Here is a 7,469-nt window from a genome sequence, read left to right on the forward strand (position 1 = left end):
TTTGGGTGGTTGCCCTTTGACCACGCTGCCCCTCAGCTGGACACGCTGAGCACACACCTTCACAAACACTTATTCACCATTGGCTTTCGAGACCTAGTTCTTGGTGCACACATGTGCCGAGCATTTTCTTCTGCATCCAGGAAAGCCTGTCGTTCTAGTTCCTGCATCTGATAAGACTGTGGTGCTCTTGCCAATGCCTGGGTGCATAGGGGCCAGTGTCCTGGTGTTCCAGGCTTACCTGTACCTAGAGAAGAACCAGACGCCCTGGGAGACTCTTTCTTCTATCAAAGCCGACCAAGCCCCAGAGTCCCAGCAGTCTCTGTGACTTCATCAGGGACTGGCAGGGGAAAGAAATGCTCTCTCCTTTCCTCCAGCTTCCAAGTCCTTCCTTCCTCCCTTCTTTGGGTGAAATTCATGTAATAAAATCAACCATTTTTAAAGCGTACAGTTCAGCGGCATTTATCACATTTCACAGTGTCATGCGACCACCGCATCTCCTTGGTTCTAAAACGTTTTCCTGCCCCCAGAAGAAAACCCTGCACCCATCATCCCCATCCTCTCTCTCTCTCAGCCCCTAGCCACCACCAACCCACGTTCAGCCTCTGTGGGTGTACCTATTCCAGTAATGGAAGAAACACAATCATACGGTATGTGACCTTTTGTGTCTGGCTCCAAACACCTTTCTGGGGCCCCGCTTTCTGTAACTCCCTAAGAAAGGAGGAAGAGCAAGGGCCGTTTCTGCTTCCTTTGTGTCTATCCTTGCCCCCGGCCCATGTTGCCCTGCACCCCCTGCCCACAGTGTCTGTGGCCCAGCTCATCTGTTCTATGCCATTTCCTATTTCTTGTAACTACCCACACAAGAGGACTTTGATGCTTCCTAGAGTCTGGAAAATCCCATGGGCGGAGGAGCCTGGTAGGCTGCAGTCCAGGGGGTTGCTGAGGGTTGGACATGACCAAGTCCGACTCCTCATGCATTGGAGAAGGAAATGGCAACCCACTCCAGTGTTCTTGCCTGGAGAATCCCGGGGACGGGGGAGCCTGGTGGGCTGCCGCCTATGGGGTCACACAGAGTTGGACACGACTGAAGTGACTTAGCAGCAGCAGCAGCAGCAGCAGCAGAGTCATTCAACAAACAGCTTCTGGGCTGGCAGGGGAGACAGGTAGCAATCATTGCAGCAGTGTGATGAGGCACTGCTAGAGGTTTTTCAGAGAGCCAGAGGAGCCCAGAGGAAAGACAGGTAACTCAGCCTCAGGGTGAGGCTACCCAGGGCAGATAGACTGAGGATGCTGTCTGCCTTGTTCATTCTGTTTCCTTTGCACTTAGCACCATTTCTGGCACCTAGAACAGGATGAATGGCATGTCCATCCATCCATCAATACAGCTCTCTCAGCTAGGAGCCAAAGGATGAGAGTCATTTATACCAGGAGTTCGGCATAACTTACCTGAAGACTTGCAGGCAAAGGTTCAGCCCCTACAATACCCTAAACAATGTTTCAATCTAGATGAACACAGAAGGGGAGAGGGAGACAAGTGAGAAAAGATAGGGCCACATCACACTTTGCCTTGGAAGCTGCATAAAGGAGACTAATTTTAACCTGAGTGAAAAGAGAAGGAATACAAGCAGCTTTGCATTTTAGAAACTCATTGTTCTAATGTAGATTAGAGATTATGATGACCTAAGGATGTGCCAGGCAGACAGAAGAGAGGTCATTCTTGCCCCCCTCTACAGCTGATTTCCAATGGGAAGCAGAGATACATCATATGTTATTTAAAATAATTAAATAGTCCAAAATGTGCAAGGTACTCTAAGGGATGCCATGGCAGGTCCTTTAAATTGAAACCTGAGGAATGAATGAACAGGAGATGGTCAGTGAGAGAGGCAAAGAGCTTTCCAGACAACACTAAAGCTATTATGAAGGTCCTCAGCAAAACATGCTGAAGGAACTGAGAAAAGTCCAGTGTGGTTCTTGTGAAAATGTGAGGCTGGAAGTTTGACCAGATGAAGCTGGGGAGGTAGCAGGAATCAAACACCACAGAACACTCTTACACATTTTGGACTTACCCTCAGCAAAACAGGAAGTCTTGAATGATGTAAGCAGGATCCTATTTTGAAAAATAGGATCACTTGCATTTCTCTTTTGCATTTCTGTGTATGTGACCTTCCTGGTCAGTGCATTGGTCTGCTTGCCTTGAAAGTGGTGTTAGAGTGACCAAAGAAAAAAATATTCAGAGAAGGGGATAAGGAGTATTGAGCTGCAGACATTCAAAATCAGATTCTTCAGCCAGACAATGGTCTTGAAAGACAGTCTTTATTAAGAAAAAGGATATTCTGGATGTCTTTAACTTTCTCTGTAATATATCAAGAAGCCAGCCTGACAGAACTGACCTTAGAGCTTTATCTAAAGAGGAGAACAGACAGGAGAGCCCTGATCTCAGGTCTGGAGGATGGCGGGGAGGAGGTGAGAAAGAACGCAAGTGTGGGAGCAAGTCAGGTGTGTATCTTCATTGTCTATCTTCCAGTTGAAGTCCCAGACTGCAAAGGGAGAGGGGCGCTCTGGGAGGAGATGCCCTTACATATCACTCTAAAGGTCTTCACATCAAAGTAAACTGCAGTGTGGTTAGGCACAGGGCAAGTTTGAATTTAACTTTCTCAAGTCCCTCCTGGTTCCCCTGCAGTGTTAGAATGATGGCTGCAGGTCTGTAGTTGTGGATTTTATATAAGAAACTGATCAGAAGCAGATAGATTGAAAGCCTGCTAAGTTTTTTTTTTTTTTGAAAGCACTGAACAAACAATAAAAAGTATTGACTATGACCGTTACTTCCTAATACAATCGCTGGGATCCACAATCTGCAGCAGCAGGAAGTAGAGGTGAACACTCTGAAGCTCCCAGGGGCCCCTCTCACCAATGCCTGTTTCAGGGGTAGCCATGGGGGATAAGAGCCTCCCAGAAGGAAAAGCCCAGAGACATGGACGATGGACAAAGCTCCACTGCCGGGGTAGGGGGGCTCCTTCCTCCAGCCCATCAGCATCTGATCGTTGTCATGAACCAGTGCCGGATGTGTTCCCATGCTTCTTTTCTCTGAATGGGAGTCCTCATTGCAGTTATCCTGCTCCTATTCCACCTGCCATAGTCAGCATAGGGTGGAGGGTTTTCATGTCTATGTGCTCAGACCATGTGGAGCCCATGAAGAGTGTTGCACATAGCCTGATGATCCTTGATTTGCATGAGGTTTTAGGGTCATCTCCCCTGGGGAGGAAAGGAAAGAATTTGATGTACAAGAAGGGGGCATGCGAATTTTAGCGTGACTATGGTAGAAACTGCTCTTTGGTTATTCCAGTGCCCATTCTTCCCTTTTTGCCTCAATAACACAACCCTCAATTTTATGCCTTAAGGTTGTATATCACTAAGGCTGTATTTAAGATTACATTTCTCAGACTCCCTTGCAGCTAGCTCTGACCATGTGTATACATTCTAGCTAACAAAATATAAGCAGAAATGTCTAAAGGACTTTCAGGAAAGTCTGTGTAAAATGGGAGTTGAAATAAAAGATGGAAGGGGAAGCTCCCTTCCCTTTCTGCCATATTGTTTCTTGGAAAACAAATATGATGGCTAGAGTTTGCTAGAATGTAGATCATGGAAATTAGAGCCATACCTTGGGAACAGACAGGAAAGAGGATCCTGGCCCCTGACAACTTCCTGAAACCACCAGACCAGCCCTCAAGCTTCTGGCTCCAGACTTTTAAGGGAGAGAAAGAAGCTCTGTGTGTTCACAGTTCTGCTTATTTGGGTTTTCTGTCACTGGCAGCTGAATGTAATCCTAATTGATATACCTCTAAGACAGGGGTCGGGTGGGAGACTTACATCATCAGTTTAGTGGTTGGGACCCAAAACCTACAGACATAATGCTGATGTTCTGACTGCAGGAGGCAATTGGAGGTGACCGGAGTTGTCTGGGTGAGGGATGACAGAGGCTTGTACAAGGATGGTAACAGTAGAGCTGGATAGAACACTCAGATCTGAAACACACTTAGGAGGTAAGACAGGAGTTGGTGGTGGTGAGGAAGAGACGAGGACAGGAAGAAGGAAGTCAAAGAAAATGGTCCTGCAAGGAAGGAGCAGTGAGCAGAGCCGTCAGTGGTGCTACAGCCTAGGAAGATGCAGGCTGAGACAAGTCTGCAGGATTTGGTCACAAGGAAGTAGCCTCAGGACAGTGGAGGTGGAAGCAGACTTGAGTGGGTTGAAGGAAGAGTGGGAGGTGAGGAAGTGGGCCCAGCACGGAGAGATAACTCCTCTGAAACTGACCTAGGGGTGGAGTCATGGAGGGTTCTTATTCTTTAAATGGGCAAAACTTGACCTCATTTAAAGTAAAGGACCCTTAGAGAGGTAGAGGTCAATGATGGAATAAGAAGAGGAAGAAGCTACTTGAAGAGGATCCCTGAGAAGAAGTTGGGAGGAATGAGTTTTGGGGAGCAGGAGAACCCCTTCTCTGTTAAAGCAGATGAAGGAGGGCAGATGGGAGACAGGCTGGCTCTCTCCTGGGCTGTGGGCAGAGCCTTCTCAAGGGCTCCCAGCCCCTGGCCTCCTTCCGCCCCACCCCCATCTATCCTGCACATCTACCTTAATCTTCCTAGAGTGACTGTAGCCGCATCCTCTGGCCCTTCGTTTACAGCTCCCAATACCTCAAAACAAAGGTCTCATTTCTGCTGACTTTTGGGATCTCACCTTAAGTGGGGCTAGTTCTGGAAAAGCCCCCCTGATTAGGGAAAGTCCCGGTGATAATCCACAGCCACAACAGCTTATATGTCTTTGAGGTGCTCACTGACCTTGTAATTATGTGATCAGACCGCTCCATTAGACAATGGCTGGTGTGTGCATGTGGGTGTGTGTGCATGTGAGTACTGATCACCTCTGTGTGTGTGTATGTATGCATGTGAGTGCTTATCACCTCTATCTCCAAAGCACAGGGGACAGCCTGGCACAAAGAGGCACTACGTTGGGCTGAGTGACCAACTGACAGCAAGACTCAAGACTGTCACTGAGGCTCTTAAGATCTCAGGTTAAATTTCCAGCATCCCCTAAACCTGCCCACGCTCCAGATGCTGGGTACTCCTTCCTGGTTCCCAAGGCTGCCCCATGCTTTCCTTCCGCACAGGTCTTTGCTCAGACTATTCCCTGCCCAGCATGCCCACCCTCCACTCTGTTCTGTACAGACTCCATTCCCCTCCCAGCCCAGGGACCCTTCCACTACAGAATCTTCTCTGAAACCCCCACCAGCCACAAGCTGAGCCACTTACCATATTCTACTGTGAATATCTCTTTCCTGTCCCTTTCCTCCCATCACATTGCAACCACCTTGAGGGAAACCTCTAGGTAGTAATTGTTATTTCAAATGAAAACACGACTGTGAGGCAAAGAAACACCTTATATAACTTCTGTATAAACAGTCTTTTACAACTTTATCCCCAGTGGTGTCTGCATGGTGTCATGGACTTGTTAGGGACACAAAAATAATTTTGAATGAATATTTTCTCCGTCATACCTGTAAGAATATGATGGTGACAGTCTCCATCTACATTAATTTTTTAAGTTAATTTAAATGTGGTTTTCCTATGCTTACAACACAAAAAGAGTGCCTGTTTTTAATCCATGAACAAAATCTGTCTTTTCAGATTTTTTCCACCTTTCCTTGAGAAACAAATGCATGCCTCATGCAGCAGATCAAGGTGGTGACTGTATTTGCCAGCGTACCAGACACACAACTGCGTAAGGGAAAAGGAATTTCTCCTGGAGCTGATAATTTCCAACATGTTCAGCAACATTTGTCTCTTGGGCTTCTGAATAAGACCAGGTAAGTGAAAGCATATAAAATCTACAAAGCGCTAAAATAAGAAGGAAACTACATCACTATTCATAGCTATTATTTTCCATGCTAAGGTCTCACGATTGTTTTTTAGTTCAGAAAATAGAGTCATTGGGATTCTCAAAAGTTCTACCTCAATATAAATCCATAGAGACAGTAGGCAGATGGGTGGTTGCCAGGGACTGGAGGCAGGGGGAAAGGAGCAACTGTGTAATGGGTCGGGGCTTCCTCTCACAGTGATGAAAATGTTTTAGACCTAGACAGAAATGGTCGTTGCGCAACATTGTGAAGGTACTAAATGCCACTGAATTGTTCACTTTTAAATGGTTACTTTTTAAAAGATTTCTTGATGTGGACCAGTATTTCTTAAGCCTTTACTGAATTTGTTAAAAATACTGCTTCTGTTTTATGTTTTGTTTTTTTTGGCCAGGAGGCGTATGGGATCTTAGCACGCTGACCAGGGATCCAAACTGCACTGGAAGTTTCAACCACTGGACTGCCAGAGAAGTTCATAAAATGGTTGCTTTTATAGTTTTGTGAATTTTACCTCAATTAAAAAAAAAATTGCATAAACACTGAATCATTTCTAAATGTCCCGAAGGGCACGGCAGTGCTATATTCCAGGGCAGCCCCAGAGTCAAGGTCCCATGGCACCTTGTACTGCACCTTTGGATCAAGACTGGAGTCCCCCCATGTGTAAGCATGACCTCCAAGTGTCCTCAGAGACACTCAGCTGAGCACTATTACCAACCGGCTGAGTGTGTGTATTTTGGTTTGTTACTTCACTGGCTGAGTCCTTAACAAGGACTTCTGAAGGTGCTTAGTTTGATTAAGGATTTGATAGTTCCAGAGGTGGAGCCTGGAGCAGGTTTTATTTTTTCCTTTAAACCAGGGGGAACTTCGCAGAGACAACAGCTCACAGCCTGCGGATGGCGCCCCAGATGCTCTCCTGGGCCATCTGACTGTCCACTGGGACCCGTGGGGAGGAAGGAGGATGATCCCATCCCAGAGGGCAGAATCAGGGGTCAGTTTCTCTCCACTCCAGGCAGGTCCAGAAAAGGAGAAGACCAGTTGTAAAGAAGGGCGGGTGGACTTGTCCTAACAGCTCACAGCGTCTCAGGAAACAGTCCTTTTGTTGTGTCAGGGGAGGAACAGACTCATGAACAAGGGCAGGTGCGAGGCTGGTGGGGAGGGAAGGCCATCAGCACTCCTTCTCGACTTTCAGGCCCGGTGGGCCCTGGGCCAGCGGGGTTGGGCTGCCCACGAACAAGTACCCATCCATCCTTTAAACACACAGGACCCAAGGGGAAATCACACCTTTTCATTTCAAACACAGCTCGGAGCTCAAAACCCAGGGGCTATGCTATAATCAAGTTGCATCAGTCAAGTTTATAACCAAGTCTCCTCCTTTTTTTTTTTTTCCTTTTTTAGCACTTGATACCTTTCCTTGTGCCTTCACATATACCGTTTCATTCACTAGCCTAAGAAACAAACATAGCTACCACCTTGGAAAATAGCAACTCCGGGGGAAATTCCTGTTCCCTTAGCCAGCAGTGGTCCAGTGAGCAAAGAAAGCCCAGTGACAAGCATCCACTTGGGAAACTCT

The sequence above is a fragment of the Bos javanicus genome, chromosome 11 (assembly GCF_032452875.1).
Source record: "Bos javanicus breed banteng chromosome 11, ARS-OSU_banteng_1.0, whole genome shotgun sequence".
NCBI lineage: Eukaryota > Metazoa > Chordata > Mammalia > Artiodactyla > Bovidae > Bos > Bos javanicus.